Source organism: Erythranthe guttata, chromosome 14, assembly GCF_056151865.1.
Source record: "Erythranthe guttata isolate IM_541 chromosome 14, IM_541, whole genome shotgun sequence".
In the NCBI taxonomy this organism is placed as follows: Eukaryota; Viridiplantae; Streptophyta; class Magnoliopsida; order Lamiales; family Phrymaceae; genus Erythranthe; species Erythranthe guttata.
Window position 1 is genome coordinate 5,495,917 of NC_142546.1, and position 13,740 is coordinate 5,509,656.

At 29.5% G+C, this 13,740-nt stretch overlaps 1 long non-coding RNA gene across 10 annotated transcripts; it reads right to left on the reverse strand.

Moving 5' to 3' along the window:
• Nucleotides 1-10,696: 10,696 nt before the first annotated feature.
• On the reverse strand, nucleotides 10,697-13,316 carry LOC148764997 (uncharacterized). 10 transcript variants are annotated; one of them, XR_016029789.1, is made up of 8 exons: nucleotides 12,871-13,316; nucleotides 12,423-12,480; nucleotides 11,915-11,970; nucleotides 11,670-11,741; nucleotides 11,538-11,565; nucleotides 11,365-11,432; nucleotides 11,194-11,263; nucleotides 10,697-10,994 (listed from the first exon to the last, which is right to left on the reverse strand). It is a non-coding gene; the product is annotated as an uncharacterized LOC148764997 (long non-coding RNA). The 10 variants fall into 10 exon arrangements; XR_016029788.1 differs by lacking the exon at nucleotides 11,670-11,741 and adding an exon at nucleotides 12,069-12,107 and having other exon boundaries at nucleotides 12,871-13,312; XR_016029791.1 differs by lacking the exon at nucleotides 11,670-11,741 and adding an exon at nucleotides 12,069-12,107 and having other exon boundaries at nucleotides 12,423-12,454; nucleotides 12,871-13,309.
• Between the last annotated feature and the right edge of the window lie 424 nt (nucleotides 13,317-13,740).

A 13,740-nucleotide genomic window follows, 5' to 3' on the forward strand; every position in this document is an offset into this window, starting at 1 on the left:
TTGTAACTATATTTCTAAGTAAAATTGAATTGTTTGGGATCATGGAATTATTTAAAATTAATAAAATAGTCCATACACAATTCTAGGTTTCCTATGGATTTATTTGTAATTAGGGTTATGCAATTCGTAATTAGGGTTCTAGTTAAATTCTAGGCAAATTGATTTTTTCTTTTTCAATAAACAATCTGCTTTCTCGTGTTGAGTGAGTATCAAATTGCTGAAGGGTGTTTTTTTTGGAAGATTCAAAAGCATATATCTTCTCGTTAAGTTAATTATATTTTTTTTCGTATTTTAATTTTTATTTCAAAAGCATATATTTTCTCGTGTTGAGTGAGTATTAACGTTTTAGATCTTCTTTTTGCCATTTGAGTGAGGGGTCTTTACAAATATCAATCGATACTTATTTATAAAGAGATTTAGAAAAAAACTCATTTACCAATAAGTCCATACATGGTCCAGATTTTTGTAACCGACTAAAATAACCCATTATACTTTAATATGCTCCACTTTCATCCTTAACTTTATTTAACCTCAATTTGACCCCAAATTCCACAAATTATTCAATTTTGACCCAAAACTTTTTTTTTCAAATTTTTTTTTTCAAAAACTTTTTTTTTCCCGCCGGATTCCGGCGTTGACTTTTCAATTTTTTTTTTCTTCCGGATTTTTTCGCCGATTTCCGGCGTTGACTTTTTCGATTTTTTTTTCTTCTTTTCTTTCTTTCTGTAACCTTTTTTTCTGGTTTAAACAACAATATTGCTGTGATTGACAGTAATATTAACTATATTACTGTTAAACACAGTAAAATTAAACTAAACTACAGTTTAACACAGTAATATTATTATATTAATCTCTAGCACAGTAATATTAACACAACAAAACTCATTATTATTGTGTAATAGAGTAATATTACTATGTTGACCGTTCAACAAATGTAAACATAATAAAAAACCAAAAGAATTAATATTACTGTGAGTGACAGTAATATTACTATAACCACAACCACAGTAATATTACAATAATAGACAGTAATATTATTACGTTACTCCATGAATAACACAAACAAACAAAAAATCCAAACAAAATAATAATATCGATTTGGTTGACAGCAATATTACTATAACAACAGTAATATTGCCGTCAACCACAGTAATATTATTGTGTTAACAGTAATATTACAATAATAGACAGTAATATTATTACGTTACTCCGTGAATAACTCAAACAAAACAAAAAACCAAAAAAAATAATAATATTGATGTTGTTGACAGTATTATTTTGTTTACAGTTATTTTACTGTCAACGACAGTAATATAATTACATTGACTTGTCAACAAATCAAACAAAATAAAAAAATAAACAACAAAAAATAAAAAATAATAATATTACATTAATTTACTGCACAATTACATAAATGTATTGTCAACGGCAGTACAATTACGTTAATTAACTGTCATTGACAGTATAATTATGTTAATTTACTGTCAGTGACAGCACAATTACGGTCAACGTTTAGCGGCGGACGTAAAAAAAAAAAACAAACCAAACAAAAAAATAATAACAAAAAAAAAACTTAAAAAAACACTAAAAAAAGTCAGCGTCGGAGACCGTCGGAAACCGGCGAAAAAATCCGGAAGAAAAGAAAAGAAAAAAGAAAAAAAAAAAAAAATCAACGCCGGAATCCGGCGGCAAAAAAAAAATTTGTAAAAAAAAATTTTTTTTGAAAAAAAAAGAAGGTTTTTGGTCAAAATTGAATAATTTGTTAAATTTTGGGTCAAATTGAGATTAAATTAAGTTAAGGATGAAATTGGAGCATATTAAACTATGCTCCAAAAAAAAGTCAAAATTGAATTTTTGTGGTCAAAACGGATTTTTGTGGACAAAATTGATTAAATTGGGGTTACAATTAAGAATTGGGTATAAATTGTTGAGGGTAATATTGGCATATATATGAATATTTCATTTATTTATACTCCCTCTGTTCCACAATAACTGTCTCTTTTTAAAATTATTTTTGTTCCATATTATCTGTCACTTTATATTTCCAACATTGCATTAATTGTGTAATTATCAATTTTACCCTTATTAACTATCTTCAACACTCTCTCACATTAATTATTGGCAAGGGCATTTTAGTATAAGAACATATATTTTTCGAAAATTAAGCAACATTTATTAAGATCCTTATTCCTTGTGCACAAGCTAAAAACGACAATTATAAAGGAACGGAGGGAGTACTAAATATTAAAGGGATGGAATTATTAGTGAAAGAGATATAGCCCCTAAACCTAGAATAATAAACATGTTTGGTTGAGGACTTATGCACAAAAACACAGTTATACATAATGTCAAAGTCTATTAATTTTCCGCGAAATTAGAGAAAACTCTACTCATATTTGCACTAGTCATAATAATTAGTGAATTTAATGCATTTTTATTACACAAACTATGAGCTATACGTCCTTTTCTTTTCTTTTTTTCAAAGTTAGTATCTACTTAATTACTAATCAGTATTACTTAATTGACCTTCAAATCAAATCTATTCAAAGGGATATTTTTGTCCACACATAAAATGAAAGAAATCATCCTATCATTTACACTTTTATAGATAGTATAATAATATAATAAATATAGATTCATATCCCATTTGTTATGAATTCTTAAGTGTGGATGACCACCATTACTACCATCATCAAGCACCATTACTTCCACCACTACTCCCACTATTTACTCACTATAATATGCTCACAACTCCTTGTAACTCATGACCTTTCATGGTCTTACTTGTACTATATATAGTGCTCCATTGTATTGAGTTGGACACACAAGAAGAACACAAGAAAATATACTTGTTTTTCTCTATATTACTATGTTAATTCATCTTTGCTTTGTTCTTCTTTATTAGTTTCTTAACACGTTATCAGCACGATTGTTCTACTTAAATTTTCGAGTAAAGATAATCCAAGGAAGATGACTCCTTAGCCATAGAAGATGAAAGGAAGTTGATTTTAAATATTTTATTCTTGTTTTGAATTGATAAAATATTAACCATCTTACTTTTGTTGTAAGTGATTTTTCGTGCAATTCACGAGTTTATACTTCAATGTCTGTTTTGAACCTGATAATGTCCGAATTTCAGAAAATGCAAACTTGTAGAATTTTATGTTGGCTTTTCAGAACATTTAGAATCATCGAAATCGGGTCTCGATCGAGAGAGATATGCTTAAAATATTCAACTCTACCAGAGCTGTCCCTTGTGAGAATTTTGAACATGATGTTCTAAACCAAAAGGGACGATTAAAGGCATAAAGCCTAGATTACATACGAGATTAAAAATCTCGATTGAGTATATTAGACTTGAAGTCTAAATAATAAGACTCTTGAACATTTGAGTTAGAGGGTATTCCTCATTTATAGTACGATTCTTTTATGATCAAAGTACTATTACGATTTTTATATATTGAGGCTTGAAGCCTAAATCGAGCACGTGTAATCAAGTGACTCGAATATTTGAGTGGTATATTAAGAAAAAGAAAAAAAAACCACTTGCTCTCTAGTTTATGCAACTTGAAAAGCTCCATCAATCGAAAAAAGAACTCGAAGTTCATAAATTTTAGGCTCAAATGAAAGCCTAGTTTAAATATGAAAGCTTGAAAGCTTATGTGGAGGAATATTAAATATAAAGGCTTGAGGCCTAGAATAAATTTGAAGACTATAAGTCTCAATTGAATACATTAGACTCAAGATCTAAGTGATGATAATCAACATTGAATATTTGAGTTAATGAGTATTTTCCACTCAAGGTACTATTATTCTATTATTTTACGATTAAGTACCAATTATAAAGGCTTGACGCCTAAATCGAGTACATAAATTAAAGGTCTAAAACTCAAACCTTGATAATTGAATAATATATTATACTCGAATAACTATTCAGTTTGTGGTTCAATGATGTGAAGATTTGGGTTAATTATAATACTATTATTTCATGACAAGTACTATATAGTGATTTATATGAAGCCTTCAGACTCAAATCGAGTACATAACTTTAAGAAATAAAACTCAAATCTTGCGATTATATATATATGTATGTACTCGAAAGGGCTTCCTTTGTAATTCAATGATTTGAGACATATCACACAATTCGAAATTATTTTTGATAGCTCAAGAAGAAATGTAACTATGAGCGTTGGATATTGAAATTAAAGATCCATTTATGTCCCATGATATCACAAAATATTTGTGTTATAGTTATGTGCCTTGAGGACACAAGCCAAATATTTCATAATGAAAATGTGTCTAGAAGACACCGAGCAAAATATTATTGTTTCATTTTTCAAGAAACGAGCACTTAATTTGGGGTATGTGTCTTGAACACACAAGTAAAAGTAACATTATATCTAGTTACTTATAAAGAAGAATAGAGATAGATATTTGATACTCTCTATACTTTGCTCTCTTTAAATCTTGACTTGTTGTTTTGAAAACGACAAGTAAAATATTTCATATTGATATGTGTGTCTTGAAGATACATATAATGAAGAATTGTAAGAGAAAATATTTTCTAATTTATGGATCTATATTGTGATCATGAAGTGACAACATAAAAACTCAAGTTGCACTAGTAGTAGCAAAATAAAGATTTTTAATAGCATATCATACTATAATACGAGTTGTGAGCTAATACAAAACTCGTTCAATTGTTGTTATTCTTTGAAAGTGAAAACAACGATATTAAAAAAATCAAAGAGATATGTTGACATGAAAAGCTATCATGGTGCTAAAGCTTATTTACTATAAATTTTATCTCATCATTACACGTGGAAGAGAGATGAGAAATATGAAAAATGATTGGTCATATCCATTTTATGATAAAGCATGTTGATAAGCTTTATCAAGCACCAATAGAAGAGCAAAAGAAATTGCGTTGGATTTTGGTGTCACAGTATTGACCAATTCAATTAAAGATTTTGAATCACAAAAGTTTAGTGATGCAAATTTCATTCAAAATCCATATCTATGGATGTATGTGCATGATTTTTTATACTTGGTCTAGATGAGATGAGATGAAATTTCAAACCAAACGAAAAAAAGAGGATCTGATTTTCTTTTTAACATTCTAAACCCTCTGCATATTCGGATTTTTCAAAATTTACAGATTACTCCTCAAAATTTTCAAAATTTTCATTTTAGTCCTCCGGATTTGAAAGTTTTACGATTCAGTCCAAATATTTTTTAGAATATGCAGCACGTTCCTCTCATCATATGCAATTATGAATATATTTCAGCATTTTCAGTTTTCACCGAAGTTTTTAAAATTGCTGTCTTGTCCCTGAAGTTTTCAAAATTTATAGTTTGGTCCCTAAATTTTTAAAATTTACAGTTTGGTCCCTGAATTTTTAAAATTTTGAAATTGGGTCATTTGTGTACCGAACATGTTAGATTCTCAAACGTGGTTACTCTCATCTAGATAACATCTATATCACATGGTTTATTTATAATTTATGCTATGCGCAATATTTTGCACCCCTAATGGGAGATATTTCTATGGCATACATTGTCATTTGTCATTTTAATGAGACAATTTTCCCACCGTTAAGGGGGAGATAAGAAGCCGATTCTTGTATAACGGCGTGAATTATTATGTGATATATCCTCAATTTCGTTCTATGTAGACATTTCATTGATTAAAATAATTCATAAACAAAATGTCATCAATTCATTTTATCCACATATTTGATATTACTTCATAGAGATTTGTTTTAATTGGAGTTGGTGGGTCTTTTGTACTAATAATTCGTTTTGTGCACTATTAGAAGGAAATATTAATTAATTATGGAGGTTTTAGGAATGTATTTTTGTTGAATTACCGTGTCATTTAATTTCCATGCAAGTTAACATTATAAATCAAATAAAATATTTTGTTACTATTGATATTTGATACTACCAAAAATTTACCTAAATTCCGATATGTCATACATAAAATCCATTTCACTATGTTCTTGACTTTCAAAAGAATTCGGTGTCATGGTGATGAGTTAGTCTATTTATAATTTACTAGACAGGCGCACGTGCGTTGCACGTGTCTAATTAATTATTTGTTCTTTTATCATTTCATTTGATATATTTTATCCTAATATATTATTACAAATTTTAAATATTTAACTATCTGAAGTAAATAGTATAAACTCAACAAGAAATTCTACTTCGAAAGTTTCGAGTTTTCCATATATAGGATGAGATTGAGACTATAGATTTCATGCTACGACCATAAACCACCAGAAAAATGAAAAGAATCAATGCGCCACTTCAAATCTCATGCCACCGCCTTAGCGAAATTCTCAGAATATGAATCACTATCACAATTTTTTTTAGATACTACATATTATTGTTCTCGAAAATTTGTGTGATACATCATTTAGTACAAATCATATCATAAAGTTGATTTCTTTTCAATCTTATCAACAACTGCACAATTTAATTGCAGTTCCATCGAAATAATTATATGTGTTGAAACATATAAATAATACATGTTGAGATTCTACTTAATAACCAACGTTAATTCGTCAAACTATTTGACTTTTTATAATAAATAAAATGAAATGTAGTTCCTTTTATTGTGAAAATAATGTTTTTAAATAAGAAATGAGTTACAAATAGTAATAGAATACTTAGAAAATAGAGCGAATGGCAAAAAGGCACATCATATGGGACCTAAATGCACATTGGTCCACAAAAAAAAAAAAAAAACAGTCTCTCAATAAACCTATCTCCATATCTTTAGTCTAAAATACCCTCCATAATACAATTCTTATCAATTCCATTCATTATGCTCTAACTTCCTTAATATTACATATTGACCCCGGATTTAAACAAATATATCACATTAACCCCCAAAATAATAATTTTTTGAAAAAATATTTTTTTTCAGAAAGTAAATTTTTTCTGAAATTTTTTTTTCCGGCCAGATTCCGGCGTTGAATTTATTTTTTCGAATTTTTTTTCTTAGAAAAAAATATTTTAATTAATATTACTGTCTTCGCTACTAAGTTACTGTCTCAGACAGTAATATTATGAATATTATTTTCCCGAACAGTAATATTATTAATATTATTGTCTCCGACAGTTAAGTAACTGCTAGAGACAGTAATTTAGCAGCCAAGATAGTAATATTAATTAAAAATATTTTTTTTAGAATAAAAAACTCAATTAACAGTTAAATTACTGTCTCCGACAGTTAAATAACTGCTGGAGACAGTAATTTAGCAACGAATACAGTAATATTAATTAAAATATTAAAAAAAAAAAAAGTCAATTAACAGTTAAATTACTGTCTCCAGTTAAATAACTGCTGGAGACAGTAATTTAGCAGCCAAGACAGTAATATTAATTAAAATATTTTTGAAGGAAAAAAAAAGTCAATTAACACTTAAATTACTGTCTCCGACAGTTAAGTAACTGTTGGAGACAGTAATTTAGTAGCCATGACAGTAATATTAATTAAAATATTTATTTAAGAAAAAACAAAATTATAAAAATTAAGAAAAAAAAAAAGTCAACATCTGAGATCCGGCGGTTGACCTACCGGAAAAAAAATTTAAAAAGAAAAAAGTCAACGTCGGAGACCGGCGGTAAATGGCGGCTGACCGGCGGTCTCCGGTGATGGCGGGTCAAAATTGAAATTAGGGTTAAAATTTGTTAATTGATGAAATTGGGCTAAATTGGGGAGTAAATCATGAAATTGGAGTTGAATTGGGTTTCAATGAATTGGGGGTAATTTTGGTATATATAAAAGGATTTTCCTTATTTGCAAATAAGTTTGAATGAGCTGGATTTATTTGAAAGACAAAAAAATTGGATATCGCTCTTTTAATTAAGTGTCCTTGTCGTGGGCCTATTTGCCATTTGACGTAGAAAATATTGCAACATACAACTAAATATTTTGAATGTTTTACATATTCAAAATGATAGTATACATGGTGGCTGGATAGCTAGTTTTATTTAATAGAATAATGTTCTCATAAATCGTACCTTTATGTAGATGAGATGCACCTCTTGAAAAATATTTTACGATCAAGATTGCTACCCACAATTTGTGGCATTCTTGGAGGTAGGAGTTTCAACAAATTAAAATATACCGGACACTGAATGGCCATATTTCATGGTATGGTGTTATAATTATGATTATTAATTGCATTAAAGACATGGTTTCTGAAAAGTCACTTTACCACAACAAAAATGAAACGGAAGAAAAAATAATATCAAGTTCTAAGGACAAAGTAAAGTGATGTGTTTGAAAGCATATCACGTATGTATTTACTAAGGGTAAATTACAAACACCCCCCTGAGGTATGGTCCAATTACAAAAATCCCCCTCATATTTGGATAATTACATCTACCTCCCTCCACTGTGATTTTTTCTTACACCTCCACCCTTATGGTGCCAAATTCAACATAATCATCTAGATTCCGTGAAATGTGCTCTAGTTTGTACTTATTTTGTGTAAAAATACAGTTTTCGATGTACCACAAACTGATATATACAAGCTAAAAATCACATATTATGATCATCTTGCTTCATAATGTAGAGTTTGAATGGGATAAAACGGGTACAAAAGTGATAATATTCCATATAATCTCGAAGATTCCACTAAATTTGAAGAGTTGAGGGGGTGGTTGTAATTATCCAAACAAGAGGAGTGTTTTTGTAATTTGACCATACCTCAGGGGGCTGTTTGTAATTTACCCATTTACTAATTACTGTTAAATTACTTGTTTGTCCTCTAATTTTTATCTAACTAAAGGATATTTTTGTACATAAAAAAAAGGGAAGAAACCACCATATGACTCTAATTTTTAAATAATTGAGTATTTAAAAGTAATCTATATATATATATATATATATATATATATATATATATATATATATATATATATATATATATAGATTACTTTCGAATCTCAATTATTTTATCCACCAAATAATTTTTTTTCCAAGTTGTAACATCAAAATGCAAATTGCATGGGACAACAACAAAATGTTAAATACAATTTACAACAACAAGTTACAATCAGCAATAATAATCTACAATTTGCAACAGTAAGTTACAATCTACAATTTGGAACTGTTTGTTCTATTTCTTATCCCGTTAGTGCTCCGATTGCAAGTTCAGTTGTTATTGTCTTCCCCTTATTTTTCCCTTCTTGGATAATGACTTTTTCTGTTTTTTTATAGTGGTTGTTCAACGTTCAACAAAAAAGGGAAAAAAAATAATGATTTTAAGTTACGAACAACAAATGTAAACTAAGAACTGTAAACTCGGAATAGCAAAATGTAAACTCAGAAAAACAAAATGCAAACTCAAACTAGCAACAATCAAACCTTTAATCTCAAGAAATTCATAGTGCACATTCAAAATACAATTTGTTATATTTGTTCTTGTTTGTTTTTTTTTTTATAAATATTTGTTCTTATTTTACAAGTTTTTACATTTTATTTTCATTCAAAAGGCGGCATTTTGAAAATTAATAAATATGAAAAATATTCCAGCATTCTCAAAAGAAACAATAAAAAAATAAATGCAAACGAAAATTTTGGGATAAAAGGTTATGCATACCATTTTTTTAAACCATGGTTGGCTGCAAACTCAATATAGTAAACTTAGAATAACAAAATGCAAACTCAAACTAGCGACAATCAAACCTTTAATCTAAAGAAATTCAATGTGCAAGTTTTAAAATATAGTTTGTTATTATTATTAGTTTGTTATTTTACCAGTTTGCTATTTTCATTTTCTGCAACTTGTATTTTAATTTATTTTCCATTCGAATTGCTGCATTTTGAAAGTTAATGAACATAAAAAAAATCAGCATTCTCAAAAGAACAATAAAAAACTAAATGCAAACCTGAATATTGGGATTAAAGGTTATGCACACTAATTTTTATTTTTTTTAAAACCATGGTTGCCTAATATTTTGAGATTATAGGTTCTACAAACCAAAATTTTCAAAATATAATTTTTTTTTTGTTTGGCCCTATTATTTTTTAGTAAATGCACATCCTTTAATCCATACCTAAATGTAAACCACAATTAAATGCAAACCAGAATTTTCAATAAATGGTTTTTTTTTTTTTTTTTTTTGGAATCCACATCCTTTTTGCAAATGAAAAAAACACATAAATGCAATCTTCATGTTACAAAAGAAAATACAAAAAATTAGACTTTAGTCTTTAGAACTAAATTTTTTAGACTTCAACTAAACACAAAATAAAATATTTCATTCCTTAGGTTACCTAAATTTAATAGACTACATAAAATATCCAAAATCTGGAGACTTCAAAAAGACGAAAAATCAAAATATTCGAAATAGCAAAATGCAAATTCAGAAATTTATACCTCACTACAACATTTATCGCTTTATACGACGGATAAAAAGCGTCAAGAAAAGTGAAAAAACCGTCAGGAAGGTTATACACGACGGTTTCAAAGCGTCAGGAAACCGTCGAGAAAAGAGGCGTCGTATATACTTTTACATGTAAAAAATCCGTCAAGAAAAGTTTTTTATGACGCTTAAAAACCGTCGGGAATAGTTCGGGATTATTTTATTTTATTATTATTAATTAATTTTTGGCTCTCATACCTGTTCATTGTCCATTCGCTGTACAGTGTAGTAGTTTAATGCTAAATCATGTAAATTATGCTAAAAGGTCTAACATGCTTAAACATGAATTAAATTATTTATACATTGTAAAAGCATGAATTCTTTCTTACAGAGTACTAAATGCCAAACTTCCATTTGTAGTTAAATTTACATAATTCCAAATATTAGAATAAAAAATCTAAAAATTAATTGCGTCAGCCTCTCGTTTCACATATATCCTCTTGCGACCATATGCCCTCTTCCAAACACGTGCTAAAAATATCCAACTTCGAACTTGATAGGATGCATTTGATCAATAAAAACTTAATGCTTCTCTGCAAAATTATAATTCCCTGCAAAATAAAAAGGTCTTGTTCAATAAAGCTACACCCAAAATAATTTACATATATCAGCAAATTGACGAGATCTTATTCTCTACTTAACCGTCTCCAGTTTATCTCGGACATTAATATGTAATAAGATCATCATTATTTTAATTGAATCTTGAAAGATAAGCAATTAAGAAATTCGACTTGGAGATTAAGAGTTAACCTCAACAAAAACAAAAGTATGCCAAGACATCATAATGTGGATAGACAGACATCACTTTGTGCCCATTCACCTACAAATTAAATTAAATGAATCATAAGATTAGAAAGATAAAACTTGAATAATTGGTCATTTAAACAACTGAAAACCATAGCTGGGGCAATTGATAATTACCTAGACAACCAGTTTTGCTCCATGGACCAACCTCAGCTGCCACAAAAAAAAAGTCCCTTTCAATTCCACTGCATTTAGTTAACTAATCAGTTCACCTCGACAACTGGAAAGCTCACAGGTAAATTCTATCATTTAGACTTGTATTTCATAATTCAACGCATATAAAAGAGTACCTTACAGAAAAGCCAGAAGATCTGTCAGCTGCGTGAACATAAAAACATAGTTATTTATTCAAGCAATCTATTCTTAATATAACAGTCTAATGAAGTAATGAACAAGCACTAAAATTTGATAACATATATTACACAAGAATCTCATTTTAGTAGTGTGAAATAGTAAAAAGTTCCAAATGCATATGTTCCTGCAAGTTGACCTCTCTGGAAAAGACAGATTAAAAAAGAATAAGAAAAAGTTAAACATAACATTTATACAGTCTTCCTAGCATCAAGAAAGTAGCAACACAGTCAACTTACTCCGCAAGAAAAAAGCTTCTAAGTCCTGTATTTATATTGAACAGAACTGCCGTCAAGAGTACAAACATGAAACTTACCACTCCCTTTACTTCCAAAGTCACTTTCATTTCCATAGCTTCCTTTCCCTCATAGCCTGTTTACAAGTAGAAATGAAGACAAATCACAAACTTTGTTCCAATTTAATATATATCTATATATATATATTATCCCATTCCATTCTAAATGACTTGCCTTGGCATTCTCCCCATGACCAGACTAAGGATATTACAACTACAACACGAGAATTTAAACATAGTTATGTAGATTCATCAAATTACATAAAGCTCAACCCAAACTCTACCATCCATACGAAGGTTGAAAATGTTATTAAGCAATTTCACTACTCTCGAACGAACAAATATGCTGCAAGTAATATAAAAAAGGATACAATATTTTCTCCGAATTCCAAGTTGGCCACTTATGGAAAGGGATAACAACTATTATCAGAATCTTTCAAATGAAAAGAAAACGATTGCAAGATCGTAAATGCCTAATAAAAATGATACAATGGATATAGAATAGAATATAAGAGGTAAAGTAGTATACCTCTAATACTTCAACCACCATCTTTAGGTTACCTTGAAAGCAAGAAACAACTCATTTTCTGAAATTAGCACAAATTTCAAATGAAGATGAAAGAATTCTAGAAATAGACTTTGAGTACTAGCATATCACAAAACCATCAAAATGGCCTATTCCCGTAGTTAGAGGCAGTGAGAAATGAAGAACAGCTCCTAGTTACTGAAATCACACGATTCAACTATCTACAAAATAAATTTCTGATACGTAATTTAAAAGCACTTGCACAGTCAAAATAAAACAACAACTTCATCAATGAACTAAATCTAGCAAAGAGCTCTGGTTCATCTAGATTTTACTATTGCAACGGTGAAATTGGAGTGCCAACTATTTTGAATTTATGCTACTCCAATTTAGCAGAGACAAATTTGTACAATCGAATGTGAAAAATAAGATACCAGGAATTAATTTAGACCTTTAATATCTCCGTAAGCAAGGAAAGGGGATTAGATTTTTGGAAAGAAATTCAACGTCACTCCGGTGATTCCCAAATTCGCAGCGAAAATCGAGTTCTCAATGGCGACGGGCGCGACGGTTTATAAGTCGGTTGTTTCGGCGGTCTCCGTGCCGGTGGCGGTGCATACGTCGGTGGCTTCGACGGTATCTGTTCCGGTGGCGGTGAAAACAAATTCAACATCACTCCGATGATTTCCAAATTAGCAGCGAGAATTGAGTTAGCAATGACAATGGCTCCGGCGGCGTATATATCAGTGATTCGACCGTCTCCGTGCCGGTGGCGGTTGTTGCGGCGGTGGCAAGGAGAGAATTGAAACAAGCCCTAATTTTTTTTGGGTGTTCTGTTTAATGTTTAAACTTTAATTTGAAAGACGCGATTTCTCAAGGATATAAGTACATTTGTTTTTTTTTTTTATTAATTCACGTTTTAGTAAGTTTTATTGACAGTTTTTATTCGTAGATTAATAGTTGAAAACCGTCGAGAATATCTTTATACTTGATGGTTTTTATCCGTCGGCAACTAGTTTAAAACCGTCAAGAATAGAATTATATACGACGGTTTTGGAACCGTCGAGAAAATAAAGGGTCGTAAAAAGCCTAAAATGTTGTAGTGCCTGATTTTGGGGATTCAAAGTCATCATCCTCTAAAAAAATGGTTAAAAATTCGAATAATCAAACTAACACAATATCAATATCAATATGTTCTTGTAGTTTAATACGAGTGTTGCTTACCGAAACTAATACGTATTTCAGCCATTGTAGAAAACGCAAACAACAAAAGATGTCTTAAAAAAAAAAACAATCTCGAAATAGAAAAAAAAACAATCAA